The sequence below is a fragment of the Oculina patagonica genome, chromosome 8 (genome assembly GCF_052425735.1).
Source record: "Oculina patagonica isolate OP01 chromosome 8, crgOcupat, whole genome shotgun sequence".
NCBI lineage: Eukaryota > Metazoa > Cnidaria > Anthozoa > Scleractinia > Oculinidae > Oculina > Oculina patagonica.
The window spans coordinates 21,816,578-21,831,346 of record NC_135765.1 but is presented as its reverse complement, the minus strand read 5'-3'; the positions used below and the strand labels follow the sequence as shown (position 1 = coordinate 21,831,346).

Sequence of the window (14,769 nt, the reverse complement as noted above, 5' to 3'; positions counted from 1 at the left end):
TGATGCCGTGATTGTCTCGTTCTGTTTATATTTTGCAGGTTTATGATGCCGTGATTGTCTCGTTCTGTTTATATTTTGCAGGTGTCTGATGTCTTGTGATTGTCTCGTTCTGTTTATATTTTGCAGGTGTCTGATGCCTTGTGATTGTCTCGTTCTGCTTATATTTTGCAGGTGTCTGATGTCTTGTGATTGTCTCGTTCTGTTTATATTTTGTAGGTTTATGATGCCGTGACTGTCTCGTTCTGTTTATATTTTGCAGGTTTATGATGCCGTGATTGTCTCTTTCTATTTATATTTTGCAGGTGTCTGATGCCTTGTGACTGTCTCGTTCTGTTTATATTTTGCAGGTGTCTGATGCCGTGATTGTCTCTTTCTATTTATATTTTGCAGGTGTCTGATGCCTTGTGACTGTCTCGTTCTGTTTATATTTTGCAGGTTTATGATGCCGTGACTGTCTACTTTTGTTTATATTTTGCAGGTGTCTAAATGCCTTGTGATTGTCTCGTTCTGTTTATATTTTGCAGGTTTATGATGCCGTGACTGTCTACTTCTGTTTATATTTTACAGGTGTCTGATGCCTTGTGATTGTCTCGTTCTGTTTATATTTTGCAGGTTTATGATGCCGTGACTGTCTCGTTCTGTTTATATTTTGCAGGTGTCTGATGCCTTGTGACTGTCTCGTTCTGTTTATATTTTACAGGTGTCTGATGCCTTGTGACTGTCTCGTTCTGTTTATATTTTGCAGGTTTATGATGCCGTGACTGTCTCGTTCTGTTTATATTTTGCAGGTGTCTGATGCCTTGTGATTGTCTCTTTCTGTTTATATTTTGCAGGTTTATGATGCCGTGACTGTGTCGTTCTGTTTATATTTTGCAGGTGTCTGATGCCTTGTGATTGTCTCGTTCTGTTTATATTTTGCAGGTTTATGATGCCGTGACTGTCTCGTTCTGTTTATATTTTGCAGGTTTATGATGCTGTGACTGTCTTTATTCTTAAGTACTGTTTATACTTTGCAGGTTTATGATGCTGTGACTGTCTTAATTTACTGTTATCTTCTGTTTATATTTTGCAGGGTTATAATGCCGCGACTGTCTTTATTGCCAGTTGTTCTGTTTATTCTTTGCAGGTTTATGATGCCTAATGACTGTCTTTATTGTTTTTCCTGTTTACACTTTGCAGGTTTATGATGCCTTGACTCTCTTTATTGTCTCGTTCTGTTTATATTTTGCAGGTGTCTGAAGCCTTGTGACTGTCTCGTTCTGTATATATTTTGCAGGTTTATGATGCCGTGTCTGTCTCCTTCTGTTTATATTTTGCAGGTTTAAGATGCCGTGATTGTCTCATTCTGTTTATATTTTGCAGGTTTATGATGCCGTGACTGTCTCTTTCTGTTTATATTTTGCAGGTTTATGATGCCGTGACTGTGTCGTTCTGTTTATTTTTTGCAGGTGTCTGATGCCTTGTGATTGTCTCGTTCTGTTTATATTTTGCAGGTATAAGATGCCGTGACTGTCTTCTTCTGTTTATATTTTGCAGGTTTATGATGCCGTGACTGTCTCCTTCTGTTTATATTTTGCAGGTTTATGATGCCGTGACTGTGTCGTTCTGTTTATATTTTGCAGGTGTCTGATGCCTTGTGATTGTCTCGTTCTGTTTATATTTTGCAGGTTTAAGATGCCGTGACTGTCTTCTTCTGTTTATATTTTGCAGGTTTATGATGCCGTGACTGTCTCTTTCTGTTTATATTTTGCAGGTTTATGATGCCGTGACTGTGTCGTTCTGTTTATATTTTGCAGGTGTCTGATGCCTTGTGATTGTCTCGTTCTGTTTATATTTTGCAGGTTTATGATGCCGTGACTGTCTCCTTCTGTTTATATTTTGCAGGTTTATGATGCCGTGACTGTGTCGTTCTGTTTATATTTTGCAGGTGTCTGATGCCTTGTGATTGTCTCGTTCTGTTTATATTTTGCAGGTTTAAGATGCCGTGACTGTCTTCTTCTGTTTATATTTTGCAGGTTTATGATGCCGTGACTGTCTCTTTCTGTTTATATTTTGTAGGTTTATGATGCCGTGACTGTGTCGTTCTGTTTATATTTTGCAGGTGTCTGATGCCTTGTGATTGTCTCGTTCTGTTTATATTTTGCAGGTTTATGATGCCGTGACTGTCTCTTTCTGTTTATATTTTGCAGGTTTATGATGCCGTGACTGTGTCGTTCCGTTTATATTTTGCAGGTTTATGATGTCTTGTGACTGTCTCGTTCTGTTTATATTTTGCAGGTTTATGATGTCTTGTGACTGTCTCCTTCTGTTTATATTTTGCAGCTTTATGATGCCGTGGCTGTCTCTTTCTGTTTATATTTTGCAGGTTTATGATGCCGTGACTGTCTCTTTCTGTTTATATTTTGCAGGTTTATGATGCCGTGACTGTCTCGTTCTGTTTATATTTTGCAGGTTTATGATGCCGTGATTGTGTCGTTCTGTTTATATTTTGCAGGTTTATGATGCCGTCACTGTCTCGTTCTGTTTTTGTTTTTTTTGCAGGTTTATGATGTCTTGTGACTGTCTCTTTCTGTTTATATTTTGCAGGTTTATGATGTCTTGTGACTGTCTCGTTCTGTTTATATTTTGCAGGTTTATGATGTCTTGTGACTGTCTCCTTCTGTTTATATTTTGCAGGTTTATGATGCCGTGACTGTCTTCTTCTGTTTATATTTTGCAGGTTTATGATGCCGTGACTGTCTCTTTCTGTTTATATTTTGCTGGTTTATGATGCCGTGACTGTGTCGTTCTGTTTATATTTTGCAGGTGTCTGATGCCTTGTGATTGTCTCGTTCTGTTTATATTTTGCAGGTTTAAGATGCCGTGACTGTCTTCTTCTGTTTATATTTTGCAGGTTTATGATGCCGTGACTTTCTCGTTCTGTTTATATTTTGCAGGTGTCTGATGCCTTGTGATTGTCTCGTTCTGTTTATATTTTGCAGGTTTAAGATGCCGTGACTGTCTTCTTCTGTTTATATTTTGCAGGTTTATGATGCCGTGACTGTCTCTTTCTGTTTATATTTTTGCAGGTTTATGATGCCGTGACTGTTTCGTTCTGTTTATATTTTGCAGGTGTCTGATGCCTTGTGATTGTCTCGTTCTGTTTATATTTTGCAGGTTTAAGATGCCGTGACTGTCTTCTTCTGTTTATATTTTGCAGGTTTATGATGCCGTGACTTTCTCGTTCTGTTTATATTTTGCAGGTGTTTGATGCCTTGTGATTGTCTCCTTCTGTTTATATTTTGCAGGTTTATGATGCCGTGATTGTCTCGTTCTGTTTATATTTTGCAGGTGTCTGATGCCTTGTGACTGTCTCGTTTTGTTTATATTTTGCAGGTTTATGATGCCGTGAGTGTCTCGTTCTGTTTATATTTTGCAGGTGTCCGATGCCTTGTGACTGTCTCGTTCTGTTTATATTTTGCAGGTTTATGATGCCGTGATTGTCTTGTTCTTTTTATATTTTGCAGGTTTATGATGCCGTGACTGTCTCTTTCTATTTATATTTTTGCAGGTTTATGATGCCGTGACTGTTTCGTTCTGTTTATATTTTGCAGGTGTCTGATGCCTTGTGATTGTCTCGTTCTGTTTATATTTTGCAGGTTTATGATGCCGTGACTGTCTTCTTCTGTTTATATTTTGCAGGTTTATGATGCCGTGATTGTCTCGTTCTGTTTATATTTTGTAGGTTCATGATGCCGTGACTGTGTCGTTATGTTTATATTTTGCAGGTTTAAGATGCCGTGACTGTCTTCTTCTGTTTATATTTTGCAGGTTTATGATGCCGTGACTGTCTCTTTCTGTTTATATTTTGCAGGTTTATGATGCCGTGATTGTCACGTTCTGTTTTTATTTTGCAGGTGTCTGATGCCTTGTGATTGTCTCCTATTGTTTATATTTTACAGGTTTAAGATGCCGTGACTGTCTTCTTCTGTTTATATTTTGCAGGTTTATGATGCCGTGACTGTCTCTTTCTGTTTATATTTTGCAGGTTTATGATGCGTGACTGTGTCGTTCTGTTTATATTTTGCAGGTTTATGATGCCGTGACTGTCTTCTTCTGTTTATATTTTGCAGGTTTATGATGCCGTGACTGTCTCTTTCTGTTTATATTTTGCAGGTTTATGATGCCGTGACTGTGTCGTTCTGTTTATATTTTGCAGGTTTATGATGCCGTGACTGTCTCTTTCTGTTTATATTTTGCAGGTTTATGATGCCGTGACTGTGTCGTTCTGTTTATATTTTGCAGGTTTATGATGCTGTGACTGTGTCGCTCTGTTTATATTTTGCAGGTGTCTGATGCCTTGTGATTGTCTCGTTCTGTTTATATTTTGCAGGTTTAAGATGCCGTGACTGTCTTCTTCTGTTTATATTTTGCAGGTTCATGATGCCGTGACTCTCTCTTTCTGTTTATATTTTTGCAGGTTTATGATGCCGTGACTGTTTCGTTCTGTTTATATTTTGCAGGTGTCTGATGCCTTGTGATTGTCTCGTTCTGTTTATATTTTGCAGGTTTAAGATGCCGTGACTGTCTTCTTCTGTTTATATTTTGCAGGTTTATGATGCCGTGACTTTCTCGTTCTGTTTATATTTTGCAGGTGTCTGATGCCTTGTGATTGTCTCCTTCTGTTTATATTTTGCAGGTTTATGATGCCGTGACTGTCTCGTTCTGTTTATATTTTGCAGGTGTCTGATGCCTTGTGACTGTCTCGTTTTGTTTATATTTTGCAGGTTTATGATGCCGTGAGTGTCTCGTTCTGTTTATATTTTGCAGGTGTCTGATGCCTTGTGACTGTCTCGTTCTGTTTATATTTTGCAGGTTTATGATGCCGTGATTGTCTCGTTCTTTTTATATTTTGCAGGTTTAAGATGCCGTGACTGTCTTCTTCTGTTTATATTTTGCAGGTTCATGATGCCGTGACTGTCTCTTTCTGTTTATATTTTTGCAGGTTTATGATGCCGTGACTGTTTCGTTCTGTTTATATTTTGCAGGTGTCTGATGCCTTGTGATTGTCTCGTTCTGTTTATATTTTGCAGGTTTAAGATGCCGTGACTGTCTTTTTATGTTTATATTTTGCAGGTTTATGATGCCGTGACTTTCTCGTTCTGTTTATATTTTGCAGGTGTCTGATGCCTTGTGATTGTCTCCTTCTGTTTATATTTTGCAGGTTTATGATGCCGTGATTGTCTTGTTCTGTTTATATTTTGCAGGTGTCTGATGCCTTGTGACTGTCTCGTTTTGTTTATATTTTGCAGGTTTATGATGCCGTGATTGTCTCGTTCTGTTTATATTTTGCAGGTGTCTGATGCCTTGTGACTGTCTCGTTCTGTTTATATTTTGCAGGTTTATGATGCCGTGACTGTGTCGTTCTGTTTATTTTTTGCAGGTGTCTGGTGCCTTGTGATTGTCTCGTTCTGTTTATATTTTGCAGGTTTATGATGCCGTGATTGTCTCGTTCTGTTTATATTTTGCAGGTTTATGATGCCGTCACTGTCTTGTTCTGTTTTTTGTTTTTTTTAGCAGGTTTATGATGCCTTGTGACTGTCTCTTTCTGTTTATATTTTGCAGGTTTATGATGTCTTGTGACTGTCTCGTTCTGTTTATATTTTGCAGGTTTATGTTGTCTTGTGACTGTCTCCTTCTGTTTATATTTTGCTGGTTTATGATGTCGTGACTGTCTCTTTCTTTTTATATTTTGCAGGTTTATGTTGCCGTGACTGTGTCGTTCTGTTTATTTTTTGCAGGTTTAAGATGCCGTGACTGTCTTCTTCTGTTTATATTTTGCAGGTTTATGATGCCGTGACTGTCTCTTTCTGTTTATATTTTGCAGGTTTATGATGCCGTGATTGTCACGTTCTATTTATTTTTTGCAGGTGTCTGATGCCTTGTGATTGTCTCGTATTGTTTATATTTTACAGGTTTAAGATGCCGTGACTGTCTTCTTCTGTTTATATTTTGCAGGTTTATGATGCCGTGACTGTCTCTTTCTGTTTATATTTTGCAGGTTTATGATGCCGTGACTGTGTCGTTCTGTTTATATTTTGCAGGTTTATGATGCCGTGACTGTCTCTTTCTGTTTATATTTTGCAGGTTTATGATGCCGTGACTGTGTCGTTCTGTTTATATTTTGCAGGTTTATGATGCCGTGACTGTCTCTTTCTGTTTATATTTTGCAGGTTTATGATGCCGTGACTGTCTCTTTCTGTTTATATTTTGCAGGTTTATGATGCCGTGACTGTGTCGTTCTGTTTATATTTTGCAGGTGTCTGATGCCTTGTGATTGTCTCGTTCTGTTTATATTTTGCAGGTTTATGATGCCGTGACTGTCTCTTTCTGTTTATATTTTGCAGGTTTATGATGCCGTGACTTTGTCGTTCTGTTTATATTTTGCAGGTGTCTGATGCCTTGTGATTGTCTCGTTCTGTTTATATTTTGCAGGTTTATGATGCCGTGACTGTCTTCTTCTTTTTATATTTTGCAGGTTTATGATGCCGTGATTGTCTCGTTCTGTTTATATTTTGTAGGTTTATGATGCCGTGACTGTGTCGTTATGTTTATATTTTGCAGGTGTCTGATGCCTTGTGACTGTCTCTTTCTGTTTATATTTTGCAGGTTTATGATGTCTTGTGACTGTCTCGTTCTGTTTATATTTTGCAGGTTTATGTTGTCTTGTGACTGTCTCCTTCTGTTTATATTTTGCAGGTTTATGATGTCGTGACTGTCTCTTTCTTTTTATATTTTGCAGGTTTATGATGCCGTGACTGTGTCGTTCTGTTTATTTTTTGCAGGTGTCTGATGCCTTGTGATTGTCTCGTTCTGTTTATATTTTGCAGGTTTACGTTGTCTTGTGACTTTCTCCTTCTGTTTATATTTTGCTGGTTTATGATGTCGTGACTGTCTCTTTCTTTTTATATTTTGCAGGTTTATGATGCCGTGACTGTGTCGTTCTGTTTATTTTTTGCAGGTTTAAGATGCCGTGACTGTCTTCTTCTGTTTATATTTTGCAGGTTTATGATGCCGTGACTGTCTCTTTCTGTTTATATTTTGCAGGTTTATGATGCCGTGATTGTCACGTTCTATTTATTTTTTGCAGGTGTCTGATGCCTTGTGATTGTCTCGTATTGTTTATATTTTACAGGTTTAAGATGCCGTGACTGTCTTCTTCTGTTTATATTTTGCAGGTTTATGATGCCGTGACTGTCTCTTTCTGTTTATATTTTGCAGGTTTATGATGCCGTGACTGTGTCGTTCTGTTTATATTTTGCAGGTTTATGATGCCGTGACTGTCTCTTTCTGTTTATATTTTGCAGGTTTATGATGCCGTGACTGTCTCTTTCTGTTTATATTTTGCAGGTTTATGATGCCGTGACTTTCTCTTTCTGTTTATATTTTGCAGGTTTATGATGCCGTGACTGTCTCTTTCTGTTTATATTTTGCAGGTTTATGATGCCGTGACTGTGTCGTTCTGTTTATATTTTGCAGGTGTCTGATGCCTTGTGATTGTCTCGTTCTGTTTATATTTTGCAGGTTTATGATGCCGTGACTGTCTCTTTCTGTTTATATTTTGCAGGTTTATGATGCCGTGACTTTGTCGTTCTGTTTATATTTTGCAGGTGTCTGATGCCTTGTGATTGTCTCGTTCTGTTTATATTTTGCAGGTTTATGATGCCGTGACTGTCTTCTTCTGTTTATATTTTGCAGGTTTATGATGCCGTGATTGTCTCGTTCTGTTTATATTTTGTAGGTTTATGATGCCGTGACTGTGTCGTTATGTTTATATTTTGCAGGTGTCTGATGCCTTGTGACTGTCTCTTTCTGTTTATATTTTGCAGGTTTATGATGTCTTGTGACTGTCTCGTTCTGTTTATATTTTGCAGGTTTATGTTGTCTTGTGACTGTCTCCTTCTGTTTATATTTTGCTGGTTTATGATGTCGTGACTGTCTCTTTCTTTTTATATTTTGCAGGTTTATGATGCCGTGACTGTGTCGTTCTGTTTATTTTTTGCAGGTTTAAGATGCCGTGACTGTCTTCTTCTGTTTATATTTTGCAGGTTTATGATGCCGTGACTGTCTCTTTCTGTTTATATTTTGCAGGTTTATGATGCCGTGATTGTCACGTTCTATTTATTTTTTGCAGGTGTCTGATGCCTTGTGATTGTCTCGTATTGTTTATATTTTACAGGTTTAAGATGCCGTGACTGTCTTCTTCTGTTTATATTTTGCAGGTTTATGATGCCGTGACTGTCTCTTTCTGTTTATATTTTGCAGGTTTATGATGCCGTGACTGTGTCGTTCTGTTTATATTTTGCAGGTTTATGATGCCGTGACTGTCTCTTTCTGTTTATATTTTGCAGGTTTATGATGCCGTGACTGTCTCTTTCTGTTTATATTTTGCAGGTTTATGATGCCGTGACTGTCTCTTTCTGTTTATATTTTGCAGGTTTATGATGCCGTGACTGTCTCTTTCTGTTTATATTTTGCAGGTTTATGATGCCGTGACTGTGTCGTTCTGTTTATATTTTGCAGGTGTCTGATGCCTTGTGATTGTCTCGTTCTGTTTATATTTTGCAGGTTTATGATGCCGTGACTGTCTCTTTCTGTTTATATTTTGCAGGTTTATGATGCCGTGACTTTGTCGTTCTGTTTATATTTTGCAGGTGTCTGATGCCTTGTGATTGTCTCGTTCTGTTTATATTTTGCAGGTTTATGATGCCGTGACTGTCTTCTTCTGTTTATATTTTGCAGGTTTATGATGCCGTGATTGTCTCGTTCTGTTTATATTTTGTAGGTTTATGATGCCGTGACTGTGTCGTTATGTTTATATTTTGCAGGTGTCTGATGCCTTGTGACTGTCTCTTTCTGTTTATATTTTGCAGGTTTATGATGTCTTGTGACTGTCTCGTTCTGTTTATATTTTGCAGGTTTATGTTGTCTTGTGACTGTCTCCTTCTGTTTATATTTTGCTGGTTTATGATGTCGTGACTGTCTCTTTCTTTTTATATTTTGCAGGTTTATGATGCCGTGACTGTGTCGTTCTGTTTATTTTTTGCAGGTTTAAGATGCCGTGACTGTCTTCTTCTGTTTATATTTTGCAGGTTTATGATGCCGTGACTGTCTCTTTCTGTTTATATTTTGCAGGTTTATGATGCCGTGATTGTCACGTTCTATTTATTTTTTGCAGGTGTCTGATGCCTTGTGATTGTCTCGTATTGTTTATATTTTACAGGTTTAAGATGCCGTGACTGTCTTCTTCTGTTTATATTTTGCAGGTTTATGATGCCGTGACTGTCTCTTTCTGTTTATATTTTGCAGGTTTATGATGCCGTGACTGTGTCGTTCTGTTTATATTTTGCAGGTTTATGATGCCGTGACTGTCTCTTTCTGTTTATATTTTGCAGGTTTATGATGCCGTGACTGTGTCGTTCTGTTTATATTTTGCAGGTTTATGATGCCGTGACTGTCTCTTTCTGTTTATATTTTGCAGGTTTATGATGCCGTGACTGTCTCTTTCTGTTTATATTTTGCAGGTTTATGATGCCGTGACTGTGTCGTTCTGTTTATATTTTGCAGGTGTCTGATGCCTTGTGATTGTCTCGTTCTGTTTATATTTTGCAGGTTTATGATGCCGTGACTGTCTCTTTCTGTTTATATTTTGCAGGTTTATGATGCCGTGACTTTGTCGTTCTGTTTATATTTTGCAGGTGTCTGATGCCTTGTGATTGTCTCGTTCTGTTTATATTTTGCAGGTTTATGATGCCGTGACTGTCTTCTTCTGTTTATATTTTGCAGGTTTATGATGCCGTGATTGTCTCGTTCTGTTTATATTTTGTAGGTTTATGATGCCGTGACTGTGTCGTTATGTTTATATTTTGCAGGTGTCTGATGCCTTGTGACTGTCTCTTTCTGTTTATATTTTGCAGGTTTATGATGTCTTGTGACTGTCTCGTTCTGTTTATATTTTGCAGGTTTATGTTGTCGTGTGACTGTCTCCTTCTGTTTATATTTTGCAGGTTTATGATGTCGTGACTGTCTCTTTCTTTTTATATTTTGCAGGTTTATGATGCCGTGACTGTGTCGTTCTTTTTTTTGTTTTTTTTAGCAGGTTTATGATGCCTTGTGACTGTCTCTTTCTGTTTATATTTTGCAGGTTTATGATGTCTTGTGACTGTCTCGTTCTGTTTATATTTTGCAGGTTTATGTTGTCTTGTGACTGTCTCCTTCTGTTTATATTTTGCTGGTTTATGATGTCGTGACTGTCTCTTTCTTTTTATATTTTGCAGGTTTATGATGCCGTGACTGTGTCGTTCTGTTTATTTTTTGCAGGTTTAAGATGCCGTGACTGTCTTCTTCTGTTTATATTTTGCAGGTTTATGATGCCGTGACTGTCTCTTTCTGTTTATATTTTGCAGGGTTATGATGCCGTGATTGTCACGTTCTATTTATTTTTTGCAGGTGTCTGATGCCTTGTGATTGTCTCGTATTGTTTATATTTTACAGGTTTAAGATGCCGTGACTGTCTTCTTCTGTTTATATTTTGCAGGTTTATGATGCCGTGACTGTCTCTTTCTGTTTATATTTTGCAGGTTTATGATGCCGTGACTGTGTCGTTCTGTTTATATTTTGCAGGTTTATGATGCCGTGACTGTCTCTTTCTGTTTATATTTTGCAGGTTTATGATGCCGTGACTGTGTCGTTCTGTTTATATTTTGCAGGTTTATGATGCCGTGACTGTCTCTTTCTGTTTATATTTTGCAGGTTTATGATGCCGTGACTGTCTCTTTCTGTTTATATTTTGCAGGTTTATGATGCCGTGACTGTGTCGTTCTGTTTATATTTTGCAGGTGTGTGATGCCTTGTGATTGTTTCGTTCTGTTTATATTTTGCAGGTTTATGATGCCGTGACTGTCTCTTTCTGTTTATATTTTGCAGGTTTATGATGCCGTGACTTTGTCGTTCTGTTTATATTTTGCAGGTGTCTGATGCCTTGTGATTGTCTCGTTCTGTTTATATTTTGCAGGTTTATGATGCCGTGACTGTCTTCTTCTGTTTATATTTTGCAGGTTTATGATGCCGTGATTGTCTCGTTCTGTTTATATTTTGTAGGTTTATGATGCCGTGACTGTGTCGTTATGTTTATATTTTGCAGGTGTCTGATGCCTTGTGACTGTCTCTTTCTGTTTATATTTTGCAGGTTTATGATGTCTTGTGACTGTCTCGTTCTGTTTATATTTTGCAGGTTTATGTTGTCTTGTGACTGTCTCCTTCTGTTTATATTTTGCAGGTTTATGATGTCGTGACTGTCTCTTTCTTTTTATATTTTGCAGGTTTATGATGCCGTGACTGTGTCGTTCTGTTTATTTTTTGCAGGTGTCTGATGCCTTGTGATTGTCTCGTTCTGTTTATATTTTGCAGGTTTAAGATGCCGTGACTGTCTTCTTCTGTTTATATTTTGCAGGTTTATGATGCCGTGACTGTCTCTTTCTGTTTATATTTTGCAGGTTTATGATGCCGTGATTGTCACGTTCTGTTTATATTTTGCAGGTGTCTGATGCCTTGTGATTGTCTCGTTTTGTTTATATTTTACAGGTTTAAGATGCCGTGACTGTCTTCTTCTGTTTATATTTTGCAGGTTTATGATGCCGTAACTGTCTCTTTCTGTTTATATTTTGCAGGTTTATGATGCCGTGACTGTGTCGTTCTGTTTATATTTTGCAGGTGTCTGATGCCTTGTGATTGTCTCGTTCTGTTTATATTTTGCAGGTTTATGATGCCGTGATTGTCACGTTCTGTTTATATTTTGCAGGTGTCTCATGTCTTGTGATTGTCTCGTTCTGTTTATATTTTACAGGTTTAAGATGCCGTGACTGTCTTCTTCTGTTTATATTTTGCAGGTTTATGATGCCGTGACTGTCTCTTTCTGTTTATATTTTGCAGGTTTATTATGCCGTGATTGTCACGTTCTGTTTATATTTTGCAGGTGTCTCATGTCTTGTGATTGTCTCGTTCTGTTTATATTTTACAGGTTTAAGAAGGACTTTAAATAAAAACCGCGCTTGCACTGGCAGAAAATTGAAAAATCAAATTCCTTCATTTTTTTGCTCATTAATAGCTTTTAGGTAGATAAGAAACCTGATGTATTTTGTTCCCCCCAGAAGTCTTCTAATTTCGAGAAAAAAAACTAAGTCAGTTTTCGTGATCGGAGCCTCAAAGTGACACAATTTTCAACCCGAAATTCGCTATCGATAACTCTCGTCGCGTTCACAAACAAAGCCACATTGAGAACTTTGGATGCTTTCTATCAACAGAGACACTCTTTTCCATTCGCTAAAATATAATTTCAGGGCTTAAGGAAAACTCTTCAAACTGAAATAATTAAAAAGGTGGGGAATACTTTTCCAAATACTAGAAAGTCGAATTAAACGGCAGTTTTCAACGGAATTATTTAATATGTGGTATAACTCCAAATTTTCTCAATTGTCGTTTAAACACACATGTAAATGTTTATCTAAGACATACCTGAGAATTGGCTCGGGTTGTTGAACGCAGCATATTTACCAATGCATCGTAGTCCCACAAAATGTTGTGATATCGATCAAAATAGCCTAACTGACAGCTAAACATTTCTTGGCTCCAAAATACAACAAAGCAACTGTTAAGCGCGAAATTCCTTTTGCATCTTCATCCTTAGCAATTTTCCTTTATTGTGGTTCTTTTCTCTTGACGAAAGTGTGTACAGAACTCCAGAACGATCAATTTGCTTCCTCAAACTGCGTTGGCGGTGCTGGAGAATTGTTTTGCGTTATTTTAACTCCGTGACATTCTCGACCCCAGAGCTCTTACTGCGCAGACACACTTACGTCACAATATCGTGTTTTATGTCACGTGTATTATGTCACGTAAGTCACAAATCGAATCTTGTAGCAAAATGGCGAAGAGGTTTTGCGATCAAAATGGACCTTAATTGACCCAGGTTGGCTTTTTTATCTCACTCTTTTGTTGAAAAGGGAATTTTGCAATGGAACATTCGGCAAGAAGAAGGAAAGACGAGCATTTGGGGTTAAAACATTCATTATCGTGGCGTTTGGCAATTAGAAGTATTTACACAGTTTACGGTCATGCTGTGAAAATTTGCCGAAGTTTGATGCCCTCTAAGTGAGAATCTTTCCAATAACCCGAGCCAATTCTCAGGTATGTTTAATAAGAATATCTGTATGCACGTTTGAGCAAGAATTGAAAAAAATTAATGTTATACCACATGCTAAATACTGCCGTTGAAAATTACTATTTCATTCAAATTTTTGTTATCGTAAAAAGAATTCCTCGTCAGTTCATTTTTTTCAGTTGGAAGAGTTGCGCTAAAGCCCTGAAATTATATTCTAGCGAAAGAAAAAGAGTTTTGATGTTGATAGGAAGTGACCAAATTTCTCTGCGCGGTTTTGTAAGCGAACGCGAGTAGTGTTCATAATAGCTAATTTCGGGTTTAAAAGTTAGGAAATTTGTGACTTCGACCACCGAAATCGATTTTCTTTGTTTTCTTAAAATTAGAAGACCTCTAGGGGAAACAAACTACATCAGGTTTCTTATCTACCTTACAGCTAATAATGAGCAAAAAACGAAGAAAAATCGATTTTCCAATTTCTGCCAGAAAGTCAAATTCTCGCTCGGCCGTTCGTAAAAGTCACTCTTAAGATGCCGTGACTGTCTTCTTCTGTTTATATTTTGCAGGTTTATGATGCCGTGACTGTCTCTTTCTGTTTATATTTTGCAGGTTTATGATGCCGTGACTGTGTCGTTCTGTTTATATTTTGCAGGTGTCTGATGCCTTGTGATTGTCTCTTTCTGTTTATATTTTGCAGGTTTATGATGCCGTGACTGTCTCTTTCTGTTTATATTTTGCAGGTTTATGATGCCGTGACTGTGTCGTTCTGTTTATATTTTGCAGGTGTCTGATGCCTTGTGATTGTCTCGTTCTGTTTATATTTTGCAGGTTTATGATGCCGTGACTGTCTTCTTCTGTTTATATTTTGCAGGTTTATGATGCCGTGACTGTCTCTTTCTGTTTATATTTTGCAGGTTTATGATGCCGTGATTGTCACGTTCTGTTTATATTTTGCAGGCGTCTGATGCCTTGTGATTGTCTCGTTCTGTTTATATTTAGCAGTTTTATGATGCCGTGACTGTCTTCTTCTGTTTATATTTTGCAGGTTTATGATGCCGTGACTGTCTCTTTCTGTTTATATTTTGCAGGTTTATGATGCCGTGACTGTGTCGTTCTGTTTATTTTTTGCAGGTGTCTGATGCCTTGTGATTGTCTCGTTCTGTTTATATTTTACAGGTTTAAGATGCCGTGACCGCTTCTTCTGTTTATATTTTGCAGGTTTATGATGCCGTGACTGTCTCTTTCTGTTTATATTTTGCAGGTTTATGATGCCATGACTGTGTCGTTCTGTTTATATTTTGCAGGTGTCTGATGCCTTGTGATTATCTCATTCTGTTTATATTTTGCAGGGTTATGATGCCGTGACTGTGTCTTTCTGTTTATATTTTGCAGGTTTATTATGCCGTGACTGTGTCGTTCTGTTTATTTTTTGCAGGTGTCTGATGCCTTGTGATTGTCTCGTTCTGTTTAAATTTTACAGGTTTAAGATGCCGTGACCGCTTCTTCGGTTTATATTTTGCAGGTTTATGATGCCGTGACTGTCTCTTTCTGTTTATATTTTGCAGGTTTATGAT

At 37.5% G+C, this 14,769-nt stretch overlaps 1 protein-coding gene across 2 annotated transcripts in view; it reads right to left on the bottom strand.

Annotated features, from left to right (window-relative positions):
* LOC144662721 (serine/threonine-protein kinase PAK 3-like) overlaps positions 1-14,769 on the bottom strand; it is an 81,221-nt gene that overhangs the window by 8,158 nt on the left and 58,294 nt on the right. The gene's annotated exons all lie outside the window — the stretch shown is intronic.